The following is a 21,367-nucleotide window of genomic DNA, read 5'->3' as shown; positions in this document are numbered from 1 at the left end:
AAAAACTTTCCATAAAACAAAAGTCCAGGACAAGATGGCTTCACTAGTGAAGTATATCAAACATTCAAATAATATTTAATAACTATCGTTCTCAAACTCTTCCAAAAAACTGAAGAGGAAGAATATTTCTTAACTCATTTTCTGATGCCAACATTACTCTAATACTAAAACCAGACAAGGAAAACACACACACACATACACACACACAATGGTTAAGGGCCAATATCTCTGCTGAACATATATGCAAACATTCTAAACAAAATACTAGCAAATTGAATACAACGTTGCATTAAAAAGATAGTAAATCACAATCAAGTGGGATTTATTCCAGGGATGCAAGAATGGTTCAACATATGTAAATCAATCAATGTGATATACAACATTAATAACATAAAAAATAACATATACTCATGTAAATAGATGAAGAAAAAGCATTTGACATCCAAGATACAAAATCCATTTATGATTAAAACATCCAGTAAAATGGATATAGAGGTTAAATACTTCGAATTAATAAAGACCATATGTGACAAATCCTCAGCCAATATCATATTTAACGGTGAAAAACTGAAAGCTTTTCCTCTAAAATAAGAAAGAAGACAAAGATGCCCACTCACTGTTATTCAACATACTACTAGAAGTCCTAGCCAGAACAGCCAGACAAGGTAAAGAAATGAAAGGCATCTAAATTTTGAATAAAAAAATAAAGCTGTCACTATTTGCAGATAACATAATTCTATATATAGAAAACTCTGAAAACTCCACCAAAAGACTAATGGAACCAATACAGTAAAGTTGAAGGGTACAAAATCAATATACAAAAATCCATCACATTCTTATATATAAATGATGAAATATCAGGGAAAAAATGAAAATAATCACATTTATAAATGCAAAAAAAGATAAAATATGTAAGAATACACTGAACAACAGAAGTGAAAGACCTGTATACTGAAAACTACAAGTTGAAAGAACTTGAAGAATACACAAAGAAATGGAAAGATATTTTGCGTTCATGGATAGGAAGAATCAACATTGTTAAAACGGCCATATTACCTAAAGCATTATAATACAATGCAGATTTAATGCAATACCAGTCGAAGTCCCAATGGAAATTTTTCACAGAACTAGAGCAAATAATCCTAAAATTTATATGAGATCCCAAATAACAAAAGCAATCATGAGAAAAAAAGGGCAAAACCACAGTGATCATAATCCCTGACATCGAACTATACTACATAGATGCAATGATCAAAGCCGCATGCTATTGGCAGAAAAACATACACACAGGCCAATGGGACAGAATTGAGAGCCCAGAAAGATAAGGGTATCAAGATCAACTTTAGAGGGCTTGTTTTGAGTGTTAAAATGAGGCAATAAGTTTGGAACTCCTGGGGCAGAAGAGGTACTGTGATTTGTGAAGGAAAGGACTTATAAATTTTAAAAGCAAGCAGGAAAATTAGTCTTTCCACCTAGTCTGTATGTTCTGTCAAAGCAGAAACCATGGTGGTCATTTCATTGTGGGCCACAAACTTTACCATGGCCATTATTTAATAGGCATTCAATAGCAGTTTAATTGAATCTAGTTGTATTAATTTTTACTGTTTCTTTTTATTCCAGTAGAATTTTTGTGAGGCAAGTGTAATTGATATTAATCTGTTATACATTGTCAATTCTACAATAGTATAGTTCTATATCTAAATAAAACATGATATAAAGTAATCAAATATTACTCAAAAAGTTACCTTAAGCAGTAATCTAAATATCATTTGGTTTAAGTAAAATCAATAGGCCTTTACTTACAATGGGCAAAGTAATATGCTAAGTGTGAGTGATAGAGATATAATAATAAAAAAACAATTGTATAATTTAGTATATGCAGATATTGTTCTAAGAACTTTAAATGTGTCAATATATGTAATCCCCATAACAAGACAGGTCTTATTACTAGTCTATTTGTACAAGTAGAGAAAATGAAGGAGTAATGTATATATGGCTTTATAGCCAATTAAAAAGTAAAGCTGCACTGTGAACTCAGGCATTCTGGCTTTAGAAAAGTATCATTAACTACTCTATTTCTCTTTATGAAGTGTAACTTATAGCTCCTACCTTACAGGAAGAAATAAGTGCCAGCTCTAATTGATGAAAAAAGCAAAATATAAAGAAGCAAGGGAAAAAAACCTAATTACCAAAGCTCAAGAGACATTTTAATTTAAACATTTAAAAATTATTTGAACAAGCAAAAGAAGAAAAACTCTGTGATCATGATAACTGATACAGAAAAAAACATTTGACACTATCCAATATCCATCTAAAGAACTAGGAATTAAGGGGGAACTTCCACAAGTTTATCAAGAATGTTTACAAAAAAATAATAAAATTGTTTATGTCACATGTAATAGCAAGAAACCAGACACTTTTTAAGATCCTAAGATTAGGAAGAAGGCAAAGGTGCTCTCTTTCAGGTGTTCTGTTCGAAACTGTACTGGAAGCCCTAACTGGTAGAATGAGATAAGAATAGCATACAAAATGTATACAAATTGGGAAGAAAGAAATGAAACTGTGTGTATTCATACATATATGATTGTCTGTGTAGAAAACCCCAAAAAATCCACAGAAAGCTCTTTAACTAATGAGTAAAATGAGTTCACAAAATACAAGGTTACTATGTAAAAGTTAATTTCCTATATATCAGATATAAACAATTAGAAATTAAATAATTTTTAAATTTATGATAATACCAAAAAGAAATATTTAGTGTATAGCTAAATATTATAGCTAACAACATTATAGCTAATAAACAATATAGGACTTATATAAAGCAAACTATGAAACTCATGAAAAGTCAAGAAAGATCTGAAAACTTGGAGATATATTTTTGGTTCACAGACTGGAAAACAGTACTGTCAAAGTGTGAGTTTTTTTAACTTAGTCTATATGTTCAACACAATCCCAATCAAAATCACAGAAAGTTATTTTTTAACCTATTTAAACATATATTTTTGGGAAATAATTTAAAAGGTTGACTTCAATTAGAAAATAGACTCAAGGTGACTAAAAAAGTTATGATGCCTATTTCAGCATTTCTTCTATGTGACTAAAAATGCTGGGGTCTTCGAGTGTAAGCATTACCAAATAAGGTTTGCTGTTAACAAGGGCAGACAAAGCTGCCCTGGGAATTTTGTCAGACCTGGTTTTGAGTAACTGACACACACTACATTTTGAAAAGTAGCCACAGGGCCAGTGCTCTGTCTAACCTGTTTCACAATTTCTTCCAAAACTTGTTTCTCAGTTGTATGTAAACCTTTTCTCAACACACAGAGGGCTAAAGGGACATGACCTTTCAAAAGATCTTCCTTGCCAACAACAGCTCAGGCTACCACAATGCCATGGGAAAGGACTTTTCAATGGCACCTGCAGAAATCCTGCGACAGGCAACATTTATCACATCATCAACTCGACACATATATGAAATAGCCTTTTTCATCCATGTGACCATCACCCATGGTGTCATAGTATCTAGGAAAATTTTCAAAGTGTAAATGCTTGACTGCTGATTCTCCCCGAGTCCTGAAAAAGCCCCTGGAGGTAACAGCAACTTCACCACAATATTGCCTAAACACTAAGCCTTCTATTTTTGCCTGTTGTCATCCCAAATCCTAACTTTCCATGCCTAGAGATGTCAGTGACTTCATGGAATATCTATTTCTGCCCTGTAAAAAAGTCTTATGTCTTTGTATAAATACATTTTCTGGGTAAAACCAAATGATCCTCAATTTGTTAACTAGTCATTGTCCATCATATCCTGAAACACATTTTGTTGTTCACAGTAATACTAGTAAAATGATTCTAAAGTTTATGTGGGAAGGCAAAAAATATAAAATAACCAACAAAACAAAGAAAAATAAAATTGGAAGAGCCTACATGATTTCAAGACATACTATAAAGCTGCAGTGATTAAGACAGCTCAGTGTAGGCAAAAGAATAAGCATGTAAGTCCATGGGGCATGGCCGGATACAGATAAATAAGGGGAGCAAGCTAGTTCATGTGGGACTGGATAAAAGTTGGGGACATAAGTTTAAATTCGTAAATTCATATTTAGCTTAATATAGAATAGGTAGTTATATATAAAAATTGCTATGAATTGTACATACTTTAGTATAAATATTCCTTTGTTCTGTTTGTTGAGATGGACTAGAAGCAAAAATACTCCAGCAGCAATCAGAATACCTAATGTCCAGATCTTGGTTTATAATATTGCTCTTCAATGAAAGGGACCAGGGATCTTTGAATACATAGTTGACTCTGGGACTGGGACAGAAAACATGCAAGATGAGCCTGGAACATATTGTATAAACATAAATTAAGAAAGAGCCAAAAACATTTTAAAGAAACAGTGACATACACAGACAGCAATGAAAGTATGTTGAAGCAACACAGAAATCAGCTGAACTCTCCCAATGGCCCAAACTGGAGCAACTTAAACAACAAAATAAAGAAAGTGGTACTGAATTATATCCCGAAGTATGAAATCACTATCTATGATATGACTTCATACTCATATGAAGAAATAATTAAATAAATAAGTAAATGTGGAAGAAAAGGCAAATTTCCCATGCCGGATAATTTCAAATAATTTGTGCAGATCCTCTACCCTCCAAGAGGTAGAAAATAACTCCCCACTCCATAAGCGTGGGCTGTACATAGTGACTTTCTTCCAAAGGGAAGTGGGGAAAATAAATAGCTTTACACTAGAGAAACCTGATAACACAGTTCATCAGCCCTGTACCAATATTAACATCAACAGTGATTATTCAAGGTAATAGCATGTATTCTTAATGTGAGAGGAACCTAAACAACAAAACAAAGAAACAAGCAAAATATAACCAAAGACACTGAAATAGGGGACAGACTGACAGTGACCAGAGGGGAGAGAAGAGGGAATTTCAGGAGGGAATGGGAAGGGTTCACAGGAACAAATTTAAAGGACACATGGACAAAAACTAGGGGGAGGGTGGTAATGCGAGGGAAGTGGGGAGGGTTGGGTGGGTGGGCTGGAATGGGAGTAAAAGGGAGAAAATTGTACTTGAACAAAGATTAAAATAAAATTAAAACAAAAAAGAAAATGTCACTTTACCTCTGTGGTTTTCCTCCCCAAAACCCATAATCCCAGTTTTATCACTAAAAAATCAAATTATAATTGAAGGGTATTCTATAAAATATCTGACCAACAGTTCTTAAAATAGTCAAGTTCATCAAAAATCAAGAAAAATCTGAGAAAATGTCACAGCAAAGAGGAAACTAAGGTGATATCCCCAAATAAGTGCATATGTTTCAGGTGTTTTACCAAGTTTAATTCATACAGAAAACCTGTCACACCTCATTCCCTTCTCCCTTGGGTTTAATTAATGTGCACTTTAAAGGAAAACATTTCCTTGGATATCTACCGCTCAAAATTCAAAATTGTTCTGAGGAATATGAATGTATAAAAAATCTTTAATGAATTAGTTAAAATAATTTGAATATTTAGTTGAACACTACAATGCATATATTTTTAAAAGTGTTTTGTTTCCATTTACAAAAAAATCTCAACTCAGGGGGAGTACCCATTTTATCTATTCCTGTCATTTTACCAATGAATCCATGCAAGTGGATGCTTGAGACAGAATCATAAATCCAAGATTATATGTAATATGTGCCTGTAACATAGCTGAAAACAATGGTGATTTTTTCTTTGTTTGTTCATTTTTGTTTGTTTTGATTGGTAGACAGGTCAGCCACTCATAAGTGTGTGGACACTCTTCCCAACACCTCAGTTCTTTGCCTCTTCTTGCAGCTATAGATTCTTTTCCTTTTTTAAATACTTTTTTAAAAATTAAATTTATTATTGCAACATTGGTTAACATGATTATATAGGTTTCAAGTGTAGATTTCCATGATACACGATCTGTATATTGCATTGTGTGTCCACCACCTAAAGTCAAATAATCTTCTGTCACCATATACTTGGCTCCATTTACCCTTTACTACACCCCCACACCCTTCCCTCTGGTAATCATCATACTATTGTCTGTGTCTTTGCATGAAATCATATGGATCTTAGTTTCTATATCCCACATTTGAGTGAAATCATATGGTCTTAACTCTTTCAGCCTGACTTATTTTGCATAGCATAGTATTCTCAATGTCCATCCATGTTGTTGCAAACGGCAGTAATTTTTCTTATGACTCACTAGTATTCCATAGCACATATGGACCACAACTTTTTTATCTGATCATCTACTGAAAGGACAATTGATTGTTTCCATGTCTTGGCCACCATGAATAGTACTGCAGTGACTGTAGAGGTACATATATCTTTTCAAATAAATGCTTTCAAGTATTTAGGGTAGATTCCAGGAAGAGGGATTGCTGGGTCATATGGTAATTCTTGTTACCATATTGGTAATTTTTAAAAAATGATTGATTGATTGATTGATTGATTTTTAGAGAGACAGAAAAGGAGAGAGAGAGAGAGGAACATTGATTTGTTGTTCCACTTATTTATGCATCCATTGGTTGATTCTTGTATGTGCCCTGACCAGGAATCAAACTCACAACCTTGGTGTATTGAGATGATGCTCTAACCAACTAAGCTACCTGGTCAGGACTCTTAATTTTATGAGGAATCTACATACTGTTTTTCATAGTGGCTGTACCAGTTTACATTCTCACCAGCAGTGGATGAGAGTTCCTTATCTCCACAACCTTTACAACACTTGTTATTACTAGTCTGGTTGATAATAGCCATTCTAATGAGTGTGACCTGGTACCTCATTGAGGTTTTGATTTGCATTTCTTTAATAGCTGGTGAAGTTAAGCATCTTTTCATATATATGTTGGCCATTTGTATGGCTTCTTGGGAGAAGAGTCTGTTCAGGTCTTCTGCCTATTTTTAAATTAGATTGTTTGGTATTGAGTTGTATGACTTCTTTTTCTTTAATTTATTTTTTATTGTAGTTTTCTATTGTCATTTATTCCCCTTATACCCTTTTTCACCTCCACTCACCCCCCCAACAATTGCCACAATGTTGTTGTCCATGTCCGTAAGTCCTTTTACTTTTTTACGTGATCTCTCCACTCCCTAACACTCCTCTTAACTTCTCATGAGAGCTGTCAGCCTGCTCTTTATCTATGAGTCTGTCTCTATATTGCTTATTAGTTCAGTTCGTTCATTAGATTCCACATATGAGTGAAATCATACGGCATTTGTCTTTCTCTGACTGGCTTATTTCCCTTAGCATAATGCTTCCCAGGTCCATCTATGCTGTCACAAAGGGTAAAATTTTCTTCTTTTTTATGGTGGAGTAGTATTCCATTGTGTAAATGTATCACAGTTGTTTTATCCATTCATCTGCTGATGGACACTTGGGCTCCTTCCAAATTTTGGCTAATGCAAATAACGCTGCAATGAACATAAGGGTTCTTATATTTTTTGAATTATTGTTTTGGGTTTCTTTGGGTAAATTCCCAGAAGTGAAATAGATGGGTCATAAGGGAATTCCATTTTTAGTTTTTTGAGGTAATTTCATATTGCTTTCCACAGTGGTTGCACCCATCTGCATTCCCACCAACAGTGCAAAAATGTTCCCCTTTTTTCTCATCTTTCACAGCACTTGGTGTTTGTATATTTACATATATTGATGACAGCCATTCTGACACAATGAGATGATATCTCATTATGGTTTTAATTTTAATGTCTTTGATGATTAGTGACATTGAGCATATTTTCATGTCTATGGGCCATCTGCATCTCCTCTTTGGAGAAGTGTCTATTCAGTTCCTTTGCCCATTTTTTAAAATTGGTTTGTTTGTGTTTTTTTGGTGTTCAGTTTTAAAAGTTCTTTATAAATTTTGGATATTAACTCCTTATCAGATGTGTCAGTGAATATGTTCTCCCATTCTGTGGGTTGCCTTTTTATTTTGTTGTTTGTTTCTTTATTATGCAAAACTTTTTAGTTTTAGTCCCATTTGTTTGTTTTTTTCTTTTGTTTCCTTTGCCTGAGGAGATATATCAGAAAAAAAATACTGCTACAAGCCATGTCTGAAGTTTTGCTACCTATGTTTTCTTCTAGGATTTTTATGGTTTCTGGTCTAATACTTAAGTCTTCAATCCATTTTAAATTTATTCTTGAGTGTGGTGTAAGAAAATGGTCTAGTTTAATTTTTCTACATGTATCTGTCCAATTTTCCCACATCACTTATTGAATAAACTATCTTTAGTCCATTGTATGTGCTTGCTTCCTCTGTTGAATATTAATTGACTATAAAGGTGTGGGTTTATTTCTGGACTCTCTATTCTGTTCCATTGATTAATGTGCCTGTTTATATGCCAATACCATGCTGATTTGACTACTATGATCTTATAATACAGTTTGATATTAGGTAGCATGATTTTTTCAACTTTGCTCTTTTTTCTCAGGATCATTATTGCTATGTAGGACCTTTTGTGGTTCCATATAAGTTTTTAAATATTTGTTCTAGTTCTGTGAAATACATCATTGGCATTTTGATAGGAATTGCATTGAATCTATAGATTGCTTGGGGTAGTATGGGCATTTTAATGATGTTAATTCTTCTTATCCATGAACATGGTATGTGCTTCCAGTTATTCGTGTCTTCTTCAGTTTTTTTTCTTTAGTGTCTCGTAATTATCTGAGTACAGGTTTTTCACATCTTTGGTTAGATTTATTCTTAGGTATTTTATTCTTTTTGAAGTAATTACTGTGAATATTAATCCCTTGTTTCAGCTGTTGTTTGTGAATATCATCTACCATATAGTGGATGGCCTTTCTGTTTTGTTGGTAGTTTCTTTTGCTGTGCAGAAGCCTTTTAGTTTGATGTGGTCCCATTTATTTTATTTTGCTTTTATATTATTTGCCTTTGGGGTCAAATTCATAAAATCTTCTCCAAGACCAAGCTCCATGAGTTTAGTACCTACGATTTGTATGTAATTTATTGTTTCAGGTCTTATATTTAGATCTTGATACATTTTGAATTAATATTTGTACATGGGAACAAACTATAGTCTATTTTCATTCTTTTACATGTAGCTTTCCAATTTTCCCAACACCGTGTACTGAAGAGGCTTTCTTTTCTCCACTGTGTGGTTTCAGCTCCTTTGTCAAAAATTATTTGCCCATATGCATGTGGCATTATTTCTGGACTCTCAATCTTTTCCATTGGTCAGTATGTAAATCTTAGGATTTTTGTTTTATTTCTTTTAAAAACAGCATTGGAGCCCTGGCTGGTGTAGCTCAGTGGATTGAGCGCAGGCTGGGAACCAAAGTGTCCCAGGTTCGATTCCCAGCCAGGGTACATTCCTGGGTTGCAGGCCATAACCCCCAGCAACCGCACATTAATGTTTCCCTCTCTCTCTCTCTCTCTCTCTCTCTCTCCCCCCTTCCCTCCCTTCCCTCTCTAAAAAAAGTAAATAAATAAAATCTTTTAAAAAAACCAGCATTGGGATTTTTATGGAAATTGCATTAAATCTGTATATTCTTTGGGTAGTATGGGCATTTTAACTGTATTGATTCTTCCAGTTTATGAACACAAAATGTCTTTCCATTTGATTGTGTCTTTTTCAATATAATTTAATAATGTTTTGTAGTTTTTGGTATATAGGTCTTTCACATTCTTTGTTAAGTGCATTCCTAGGTATTTTATTCTTTTTGTTGCAATTGCAAAATAAATTTTTACAATTTATTTTTCTTATATTTTATTCTTAGTATATAGACATACAGTATACTTTTATACATTGGTTGTGTGTCTTGTAACTATATTGTAATGGTTTATTGTTTCTAATAGTTTTGGGTTTTTTTTGGTGGAGTCTTTAGGGTCCAGTCTTTCTGTATACAGAATCATGTCATCTGTAAAAAATAACACTTTTTTTCTTCATTACCAATTTGGATGCCTTTTATTTCTTCCTCTTGCCTGATTTCTCTGGCTGAGAATTCCAGAATGATGTTGAATGAGTGGTGAGAGATGATGTACTTCTATTGTTCTTGATTTTAGAGGGGAAACTTTCAGTTTTTTACCATTGAGGATGATATTAGCTGTCAGTTTGTCATATACAGCCTTTATTATGTTGAGGTACTTTCCTTCTATACCCATTTTATTCAGTGTTTTAATCATATATGAATGTTTTATCTTATGAAATGCTTTCTGGTTCAGTGATTTTGTGGTAGCCATACTTTTTTTCTCCCATTGTTCAATTGCTCAGATTCAGAATAAAATGAATTTATACATTATATTTTGTCCTTTTTGTTACATTCTATTATAAATGATATAAAATTTATTTTCACTTATGGAATGAGGAAAGGTTCTATTTTTTTCACCATGACCATTGTCTATTTTTAGCCTTTATATTGCAAGTTATGTCACATTCCTATTGGAATGAAGTGTAATCTATATTTAAAAATGTAAGCATGGAGAGGAAAAGGAAGAAAGTAAATAGCAGAAGATATAAATAAAATTAAAATACAAAGGCAAGTACAGAAAATAAAAAAGAATGAATAAATAAAAAAGAATGGAATGAATCAAAAAATTAGAGAATAGAAGGAAGGAAAAGAAAAAGAGAAAAACAAAGAGCATCTGTTCTAAAAATAAAATCAAAGTCTTTCAGAAGTATTTTACATTTGTTGAAGTAAATGTCAAGTGCCTAAGGAAACAACTTAAAAGAAAACCAAGCTCATAGAAGCAGAGATGAGATTTGTGATTGCCAGAGGTAGGGGATGAGGGTTAGGAATGTATTCTAACTCTAGTTGAAAACACATATAAGGTATCACACAGAAGAATCAGATACACTTCTAAAAACACTTTTGTAACTTTCAGAAGGTACACTAGTGAATAAAATGAATAATACCTAGATTGAGTTGATCTGGATAACAGAGAGGGAAAATTCAAGGAACAGTTAAGTAAGCCAATGATGGGCCTAAGCCATCATTCCTCATTTTCCCTTATTCTAGCCAGGTTTGGTTTACTTCTTGAGGAACTCAATTCCTGGACTATGAGAGTATCATCCAAGATCAATGCAAATAAATGTCTCTCTAGGAAGTTTAACAAGGTGAAGCTGTGAAGGAATCATGAAATAATAATAATTTCCACAGATCCAATGAGACTTCATTGGCAGCTGGAGAGACCACAGAATGTTAGAGCTATAAATAAAGGAGAAATCTGTTTTAACTACCTGAATCATCAGACAAGGAGAGAGAGGTCCTAACATGGGGATGAAGAAGAATAGTCCAGTGTAAAAGAAGAAATTAATGTTAAAGCCAGAATCCTATTCTCCTGAATAGCTTGACCCTCATTAAACTGATGATGGACATGCAGGTTAAGTAAAAATATACTCCATACAGTATTCATTTGCTCCTGTATATGTTGTTGATTTCACCCATGTAATAGAAAGCACTATATTTTATTTGACTGAAAATGTTTTCCAGGAGATTGGAAGTCTGAAAAGGTAACTTTCCCAAGGTACAAAGCTAGCAAGTAGCAGAGCCTGGATTTAAACCCATTTCATCTCATTCTAAGTTCAAAATTTGTAATTATTTGTGTTCCTCAGAGTTGCAGGGGTGTAGTGAGGTAGAGAAGAGAAGCCAAGGATTACCATTACATTAGAGATGAAAATACTCGAAGATTTTCATGGATACAAATATAAAGATTTTTATATAAAAATACAGAAAATTTTAGAAAACTGACTCCTTGTTTTCAGCATCTTTCTTTAATTGCCTATCCTGTAAAGTAGATAATAATATCTAAAAGCAGACCCATTTATAGAAATATTACTTTAACAAAGACATGAAGGACTGGAAAGAGTGTTCCAGTAATTCAAGGCAGAATCTCCTCATGTGCATGAGCTTCAGCCATTTTTAAAAATCATAACTGCCATTAAGAGCAGGTAATCTAAAACATACTTATTTTCAGGGGGATCAGAACCGTTTTGAAAATCTAGTGAATGTTATCAAAGCTCTCAGAAAAAAGGTACACATTTGCACACTGTTTTGACACATTTTCACATACTAACAATTCATGGAAACCCTTAAACTTTTAGGTGAAGAAATTTTGTTTTAGAACAAGCTCTGCCACTAAGTAGACGTATGACATAGTAAAAGTTAAATAAACCTCAGTGTCTCAGTTTCACCACCTGTGAGAGAAGGTAGATTTGTATGTGGGCCACTCCATCATTCTGTTGCTGATGGATACAAGTCAGTATGGTGGAAAGTATTCCAGGATTTGGGAAACCACATCTGCCTTTGGAGCTGTGTGATTCAGGGAGGTTTACTTCTTCTCTCTGGTGCTTCATTTCTGCCACTGTAGAGTGAGAAATTAATACCTGATGACCTGTAAAGTAGCTCGTGGCTCTAATGTTTTGAGATTCTTAATTCAGTGAAGAGTAATGTGGTGCAGGAAACAGTTTTATCTCTCTAATAAGCATGTAGAGCCAGAGTCACATGCTGTAAACAGAAACCTTCCCATGACCTCTCAAGCTACCACTTACATAGTCAGGACATCTACTAGCTCCTGGCTAGGTCATAGGGTGTGACAGGTGAGTAGGAACGCTGCAGCAGTGGATAACAGTTTTTTGATCAGCTTTCTTGCCAGACTTTGTGGCCATAAATCCCTGGAGGATTGAATGCTATCAGCAGCCACATCTTCACTTGCTAAAGGGCACAGCGATAAAGACTCAATTGAGTTTGGGGAGCAGACTGAGTCAGGAAGTAACTTTGGAGCGAGAGGAAACTAAACAGCTGTTTCTTGGATATAGGGGTGTTGTGGCCAATACTTTCAGTGTCAGAAGTGTGTGTAAACTGCATCCCAAGAGTCTGCCTGCAATCAAGGAGGTTTCCCCAGGCACGAAAGGCCTGGAATAAATCTTTCTTGTCTTAGGAAAGATCACACCCTATAATCACATTGACTGATTACATTTTTGAGACCTGGAGATCTGGAGACATCAGTTAAATTATATCCCCTTTCTAGGTCTGAAGTTACTCATTTCTACGATTGGTGAGGGTCCAGGTGGAGGGAGAGGGAGATGACCCCTAAAGCATTTCAGTTTTAAGATTTTTAGTGTATTTTTGTCAAAACCAAAAACATTTCTTTAAATTCAGTCCCCAACCCCAAATTCTTTCTAAGGAACCAGTCATTAAATCTTATTTCAGGACTTTCTGATACAGTCACTGCTTTACTTTGCCTCCAATAAAATTGCAGAGCCATAATAGTTAAGCAAGTTGCAACTTTTCAGACCACAGTGCATTGAAAGTTTCTTTGTAATGAAAAGGAAGTAAAGAGCAATAACACATTCTAATCTTGATAGAAGTCCTTCCAAACAGACCTCCAATTGTTTGCTTCACATTTTATACGTTCACTCAGTTAGCAGGTATTTTTGAACTCTTGCTACATTCCAGAGAACTGTGAATAAGACACCATTAGCAATCTCAATACTCATATGGTAGAAAAGATATTGGGATAATGATAGCATGATGTTCACAGTGCCTCTATCATAAAGTTTTAGATTTTGAAGGTACTTTAAAAGGCATGGAGTGCAACCCTGACCCTCACCCCATTTGAAGTTTGGTATTTCTTTATGGTGGCCCTGCCATGTGGTTGTCTTGGTATTTGTTGGGCAACTCAGATAATTGGGTATCTCACTATTTCTTGTAGCTGACCACCTCATTTTCATTTCTAATTTCAAATTCCTTTGAAATTATACAAGAGCACAAATTAGGTTTCCAATTTGTAAAGAAGTACAGGTGTAGGTGTCAAGGAAGGGCAGGGCTGGGAAGGGGGCCATCAAGGTCATGCCGCAGGCTGGCATAGAGGGTAGAAAGAAACTGGTTTCTGACAGAGAGATGAAGTCTTTCAAACCAAGCAAGTGATTTTCCATCTCTTGTCTTGGTTTTCCCATCTCTAAAATGAAAGGGTTAGATTGTGTAAAGGGAAAGCTTTGTATTTACATAAGCTCTAGCCTAGGAAATATTGAAACAGTTCCATTTCATTACAACTGAGTGGAATCAGGTGAACCAATAAGGGACCATGGACTTGGAGTGATCCTGCTTCTTCAATACTCTATCAAACCTAACAGAAGACTTTTTCCTGATCAATGAATGGTGTGACTTATTTTACCCCACTGTGTATAGACTTATAAACTACTCCTCTCTTACTCAGAGTATGAATTTTTCAGTCTTTCAGTAGCTCAGTCAAAATGAACTTCTTATTTCTAACCTTTAAAAACCTTGATCTTTATCTCAATAGACATGTCAGTGATTTTTTTTTTTAACTGGTGGTGTGTTCCCTTACCTGGAAAAATAGTGAACTTTGTAGTTATTTTTTAGCTCTTGGGTGGTTTTTGAGTTATTCTTTTTCAATTAAGTGGACTGTAAAATCCTACCTAGTTTGAGCAGTCCATGAATCCTTGTTTCTGAAAAAGCCACCTGCAATTCCCTTTTCAAAAAACAGTGTTTGAGCGTCTGTGTTCCCAAAGAATCAAGGGCATTCTGCTCTGCGATGTCTCAGTTTCTTTGAATGGCATTCCCACCCTGCCTCTGAGTGAGTCCTGCCCCTAGCCTCTCTTGTTTAGGTTATTCACGCTCTTCCTTTCCGAGTCCGTGTGCAGTAGGACAAGATGCAAAGGCTGGTTCTATTTTTTTTTTTCTTTTGGTCTCACAAAAGAAGCAAGTAAGAGCAGGGACAAACTTAGAAATCAGTACCTGGGATGGATCTGGACCTGAACACTCAGAGCACACATTCTTACCCGACTTTCCTCTCCCAGAGGGACTAGTCACAGCTTTGCACTCTCTCTCTCTCTGTCCTTCTACCAAAAAAAAATAATGTATGGACTTTCTAGCTAGACTCCTCACTGTACAGGGGAAAACTGCAACTCAGAAACATGAAGTGTAACATTCAAGACTGCTGAGTTACTTGATGGATAGCCAGGCTGGAATATGGCGTTTTCAGTTTCAAAACTGTGCTCTTTTTACTGCTCCTTTCTCCTTTTCGTGCTCATTTGTATTTTAATACAATAGTCTCATTGTGTGCGTATGTGTGTATGGGGATATGGTGTGTGTGTGTTCATATTGTCTCCAGGTTGCTGCTTTCTTTAAAAAGTGGAAATATATAACTTCTGATACACCCTTTCACTCTTTAAAGGTAAGACAAATGCATTAAATAAATATTGTTCTCAAATTTCTAATTTTATAGAAAAACCAACTGAGAGGAAGATCTTTCTTTTCCTTTTGTCCTCTTTTCTATCCTTCCCTCTTCCTTCCATTGAACACACAGTTATTGAAGACAGACTACAGACCAAACCCAGAAATAGGCCCCACATGAGTTCTTATAAAAATAATGGAGTACACAGAAAATAATGTCCTACAAGAGAGATTCAACATAAAAGCTACAGGAAATCAGATATAGAAGACAAAACCGGCAGGTGGAATCTGGAAAGTCTCATCTGTGTGGGCCTTAGAAAATGGAAGCTGAATAAGATGAGTAAAAGCAGGGGTGAAAAGAAAGTGATATACCAAAGGCAAGGAAGAAAACTGTTGGAAATACTCAAAACAAAGTGAGGCCAAGGAGGGAACACATGCAAAGGACAAAAGCAGGAAGACAACTGGCAGAAGAGACCATCTCTAGTCCATTTGGCTCTTGGTCGTTTTACAAACTCTAACTCAACCAGATCCCTTAGAATACCCGCCACAGCCTTTTTCCTTCAGTCCCTCCTACCTCATGCAATCTTCTCCCTGTACTGGAGTCCCTTCTGTGCTATGCTTATCTATTCACTGGTCCCTGTCTTTGGTTATATTCAAAATGATCTCATATATTTTTAGGAACTGCTTATCATTTTCTTAGTATTCTGTTTGGCTGTCCTCATTTCTAGTTTTTCTGGGCCCATCATATTTCATGATCTTCCCTATGCTCTTCTTTAAAAAATATTTTACTCTACATATTTGTTTGTCTTCATTATTATATTCATAATACATTAGTACATTCCCTTCAAGAAATTCAAATAATACAGATGATTATAGAGTAAGACAACAGGGACTCTTAATTTTACACACTCTCATTCTTCTCCTCACAGTTAGCATTATTAATAAATGCTTTTTTATTTTTGTCTCTACATCCTTATTTCTTTATAGTCCCATTCCAAGAATAAATAGTTGCGAATGCCCTAAAGATATATAGATTAAGTCTATACCTCTTAGCGTCACCCACAAGGTGACAACTTTTCCTCTGCCTTAAACTACTCCCTCTTTTTCTCATAAGCTTCAGACACACTAAACTACCCATAATTTTCAAAAAACAGCTCTATTCACACCTTTGTGCCTACTTACATGCAATTCACATTTTCTGAAATTCCCTTTTCCAGCATTTCTTAAAGTATTTCTAAAAATTTATTTTTACAGATGGAAAGAGAGGGAGAAAGAGAGAGAAACATCAATGTGTGGTTGCCTCTCATGCATCCCCCACTGGGGACCTGGCCTGTAACCCAGGCACGTGCCCTGACAGGTAACCAAACCAGTGACCCTTTGGTTCACAGTCAGGTGCTCAGTCCACTGAGCCATACCAGCCAGGGCCTTTTCCCAGCATTTTCAACATCCTATAGTGGAGTTTGTCACTCTGTCTATATTATCTTTACAACTCCCTGTCTAGCTGTCCACCATAGCATTTATGTGTATGGAAATTGTTTGATTAACCATCTTTTTTCCCTACAGATGTTAGCTTTTTGAAAACAAAGAATATATCTTGCTCAGTTTTATATTCCTGGCACCTGGCAAGCCATAGGTACCAAATAAATGATGAATTGCTGAATCAAGGAATAAAAATAAAAGGAAAGCATTTATTTTAGGCAATAGGGCCCAATAGCAACTATTCTCAACCAGTGTGCTTCAGAATTTTTAAAACATTTGATAGCTGACTGTTTAGTCTGGGGCACTGACCTTTATTCCCCAGAGATTGTCAAATAGAAAAATGACAACAGCTAATACAACAATGGCCCTCTGGTATGAGTGCCCTGTCTTGAACCATAAATTATATGTCATATAATAGAGTTGCATCATATTGGTCATGTCACATAACAAGGTTTCACCTGATCTGTTAATTCTTGGGACCAAAATCCTATATACAAATATAGCCACCTGATTTTTTTTAAAAAGTCACTTTGGAGCAAAAAAGGTAGGTAATTACAATTTTTTTTGTAAATCAATAAGAATCATACTTTTTTTATCAGATAGGCAAAAAGATATAACATAGCTTTTGGTGTGCCACAAAATTTTAGTAATTAGTTTATATGTGTCATGAGATGAAAAATGTTGAAAAAACACTGCCCTACAGTCATGAGGGGTTGCCAGAATTCTAAAGGAAGACAATACCACACTATGAGTTCTCTTTCACCCACTCACACTCATATATTTAGTCATAATGATATTTCACCAACTGCTTTCCTGCAGTTGTTGAAACTGCAGATGTCTAGGGTGTAATCAAATCTTGTTAGTCTCCAAAACTTTGAATATAAAACCTTACTGATCCTAGGTGACACGTCTGAATTCTACAGATTTCCTTCTGGTGAGAACATTGGGCGCTTTAACACTTTGAGAGCAGGTGCTGAGTTATTATTCCTGGTCATGCAAGACAGAGATTCTAGAGATTCAGAAGTAGTGAGCAGGGGTACGACTGGCAGGCTACTGCGATGACTTCATATTCAAGTATAAAGAGGAGAGCATGTTCCCAATGAAGGAACACAGGATGAAGTCATCTTCTGGGCTGTGTTTGGAAACTGAGGTTGTCCAACTATATGGTGAGATATTCAATATGCCGCATATGATAGGGGATGAAACTGATTCACCGGATGCTGAGGAAGAAATATAGCCCATCGTCTTTAGAAATGGCATTTCTCCTGCTTCTTACTGTGTCTGCTGCCCTGGCATCTTGTATTTCAGCAACTGAGTTTTCAAAGGAAGATCTGAAAACTTTCTTTGTTTGCTTCTTAATGAAGCAACAAAGTTTAGCATGTGTTATAAATGGTCAAACATTGTACAGATGGTAGGGGCTTCCCAAGGCAGAAAAGGGAAATGGATGTGGCTTCATTTGAGCTCTGCGACTCCCTAGCTGTAAACCCTGGGACAACTTTTTTAATTGTTCTGTAACTATTTTTTCATGTATAAATTGGAGGTAATAATAGTCTCCATTTCATGGAGCTGTTGTTAAGCTGAAATAAATAGATACATGTAAAGCATTTAATACAATGCCTGAAACATAGTTATCTAATATGAGCTAGATATTATTTTTTTTTTTAGGTCTTTATAATCATTAATAGTTTGACGATTAGAACAAGATAACCCTAGGCTCATATCTCAACTTCACTGCTTATCCTAAGTTTTTTCACCTTTACAATGAAAATGTTAAAAGCATATAAAGCATAAAATTTTTGTGAGCATTAATTGATATATTATGTGGAAAGTGTTTAGCATGATTTTTGGTGTATTTAAGAACTCATCCATGTCATTTACACTACTCTCCTCGTGTCATTCCATAACTATGATTCTGGGGATCCAAAGATTCATCCTCTCTAAGAATCTCAGTCTATTGTAGGAAGTGAAAGGGTGGTTTTGGTGCGGTGGGGTCAGTGCCCAGGAAACATATAGGGAGGACTGTAGAGTCACAGGCAGGAGTGATGCCTGTGTTACTTGTGAGTGGGGTTTTTAGAGCAGAACAAGGGCAAAAGGCTTCTGAGGCAAACTCAATTGTTGAAAGTCATAGAAAACATTTTATTATTGATTTTCATTGATTTTTTTTTTTGCTATTGTAAATATCATTTCAATGAAGCACTTTGTATACAGCCTACATCCAATTTTCTTTTTCCTTAGGATCAATTCCCAGAAATGAATATGTTAGATCAAATGGTGAAATTCCTGAAGGCTTTTGCAAAAGATTATCCCCTTTTCATCCAGGATGGCATAACAATTTTAATCTAGCCATAGGAGAAGTTACTCACTCAACAATGAGTATTAAATTTGAAAAAGAAAATAAATTGCCAATTTATTTAGCAGAAAATGACAGCTCATTCTTAGTTTTTTGTTTTTTGTTTTTTTTTTAAGTTTCTGGCCAAGGTGAGCATTTCTTATATATTCACTGGTTATTTGCAATCTTTGGGCCAAAGAGCACTGGCAACCTGGACTTGAGAAGAATATGAGGTTAGAATATACTTCTGATCTCTAAATTTCTGAGTTAACTATATTTTTGTAAACATTTAAAAAATGACCTATGGGCATAGTGATTTTTTCTATGTAGAATAACATTAAATATTCTAATTTGATAATTGTCCTTTGAGGAAAATATTTCTAGAGTATACTCTACTTCCCAGAATTAGTAAACAAAACCTAACCTGTGTTTTCAAACTTGTGTCATAGATTGGTTCTTCAACTTGACGTCATGTCACCTCAGCTTATCTTTTATTTCAGAGCCATTCCATGCCAGTTGGGACCCACCACACAGTGATGGAGTCTCATCTCAAAGTCTGTGTGTCTGCTGCATTCTGTTTCCAGGCTTTCTCTGATGCTACAAGAGTTGGCTCAACCTAGATAAGTAGAGAGCATTAGAGGACTTAATGCTCCCCCAAATAATCTTTAATTCATGAATCTGTGGATGAATGCTCTAATTTTCATTCTGTTAGTAGAAAATTCTTAGACACATTCTGTATGTCTCTCAGCTCCTGGTGGAAACAAGCCCCCAACACCCATAGCAGTAACCTTAATAAATCACTTTATATTGATTCTGCCTCCCCATCTTATTTCCTCTGTAATTTTGTTCTTGCTTCCTGGGGTCATCACCCAAGTAAACTCCAGTCCTTGCCTCAGCAGTCGAGTCCTTGTCTCAGTCTCTGCTTTAGAGGGATCCCGAATTAAGACACTTGAGATCCTCATTCCAGATAATAATGACGACTGTGATTTTTGGTGTTATGTAAATTTAGGTGTATGGCCCAGGATCCAATGGGCCCTGATTAGAAGTCCTGATCATCTTAGGGGGAAAAAGTCCTTCATATTGACACACTCTTGTGTCACTTGCCACTTGCACAGAGATCTGGGATAAAATAGGTACACTAGTGTGTTTACTACCCATACATGGTTTACTACTTATCTTCAGAATTTATTGGTAAATACAGGACTAAAGAAGCCTGGTTTTCTCACCATTATAAAAATTAATCTTCATTCATGATATAAATTATATTTTGTTTGCTTTATTCAAAGCCTTGCCCATGATTTCTTAGCTACTAAGTAGTAAGCACAAGTGTCTCTGTATCCTATTACTCATAATTACAAAATTATTTCCATTTGCTGAGCCTCTGTCACATATAGGCTCTAGGCCAATTATTTTGCATATTACATTTCTAATTCTATTAACAACATATCTGCGAAGTGGATTTTAGTAATGAAACAGTTTAAACTAAGTACATTGCCAAAAAGCTGTAGATGATGGAATTGTGGTGTTTTCTGTTTTTACTCCAGAATGTCATACATTAAAACATGTAAATTTCTCTTAACAGTATTTCAATATAGTTGTTGGTTTTGTTAAACTCACTCCTAAGTCTTTTTTCATTTTATTTTCATATAAGTGTAAGTAATACTATTCATTTTTCAATGTGTTTTACAGATATACGGAAAATTAATGGATTTTTTTTTGCATTTATACTATGCGACCTTGCTAAACTTATTTATTCTAATAGGCTGTTTTTGTAAATTCCTTAGGATTTTCTTTGGTTTACTTTGTATGTTCCTGATAATGATTTATTTTACTGTCTGTGTGTTGGTTTTTTGACTTATTGTCTTGACTGGAGACTCTAGAATAATATTGAATATAATGGCAAGAACAAACTTTCCTTTTTCCTCACTTAACAGGAAATAATTCAATGTTTCATTAAGTAAGGTGTGACCTGAAGATTTCTGTAGATGTCCTTTGTACTAAGAGAATCTCTTCCTCCCTAGACCCACCACAAAAGGATGTTAAATTGCATCAAACGCATTTTCTGAATCTGTTCAGATAATTATGAATTTTTCATTCAAATCTGACAATGTGGTAAATTAAATTGTTTGGTTTTAAAATTTTAAACAAATTTTAAGTTTATGGGGTAAAACAACTTAGTTATTAAGTGTTGTTAGTTTATATACTGCTAGCTTTGATATGCTAATATTTTTTGTTAGGATGTTGCTTTTCTATTCATGAGAGATATTAGTATAAAATTTTCTTTCTTTATTTTTTTATAATGTTTTTACCACATTTTGGCATCAGGAACCTGCTGGCTTCAAACAGTGCTTTAGGGAGAGTTCTTTCCTCCTC

The 21,367-nt window shown here is 35.0% G+C and overlaps 1 pseudogene; it reads right to left on the bottom strand.

Annotated features, from left to right (window-relative positions):
- Window positions 1-3,072: 3,072 nt before the first annotated feature.
- The window catches only part of LOC114490655, a 156,616-nt pseudogene continuing 138,321 nt past the window's right edge, over window positions 3,073-21,367 (bottom strand).

The sequence above is a fragment of the Phyllostomus discolor genome, chromosome 2 (genome assembly GCF_004126475.2).
Source record: "Phyllostomus discolor isolate MPI-MPIP mPhyDis1 chromosome 2, mPhyDis1.pri.v3, whole genome shotgun sequence".
Taxonomy (NCBI): Eukaryota; Metazoa; Chordata; class Mammalia; order Chiroptera; family Phyllostomidae; genus Phyllostomus; species Phyllostomus discolor.
The sequence above is the reverse complement of the archived record's forward strand: the minus strand, read 5'-3'. Positions and strand labels throughout refer to the sequence as shown.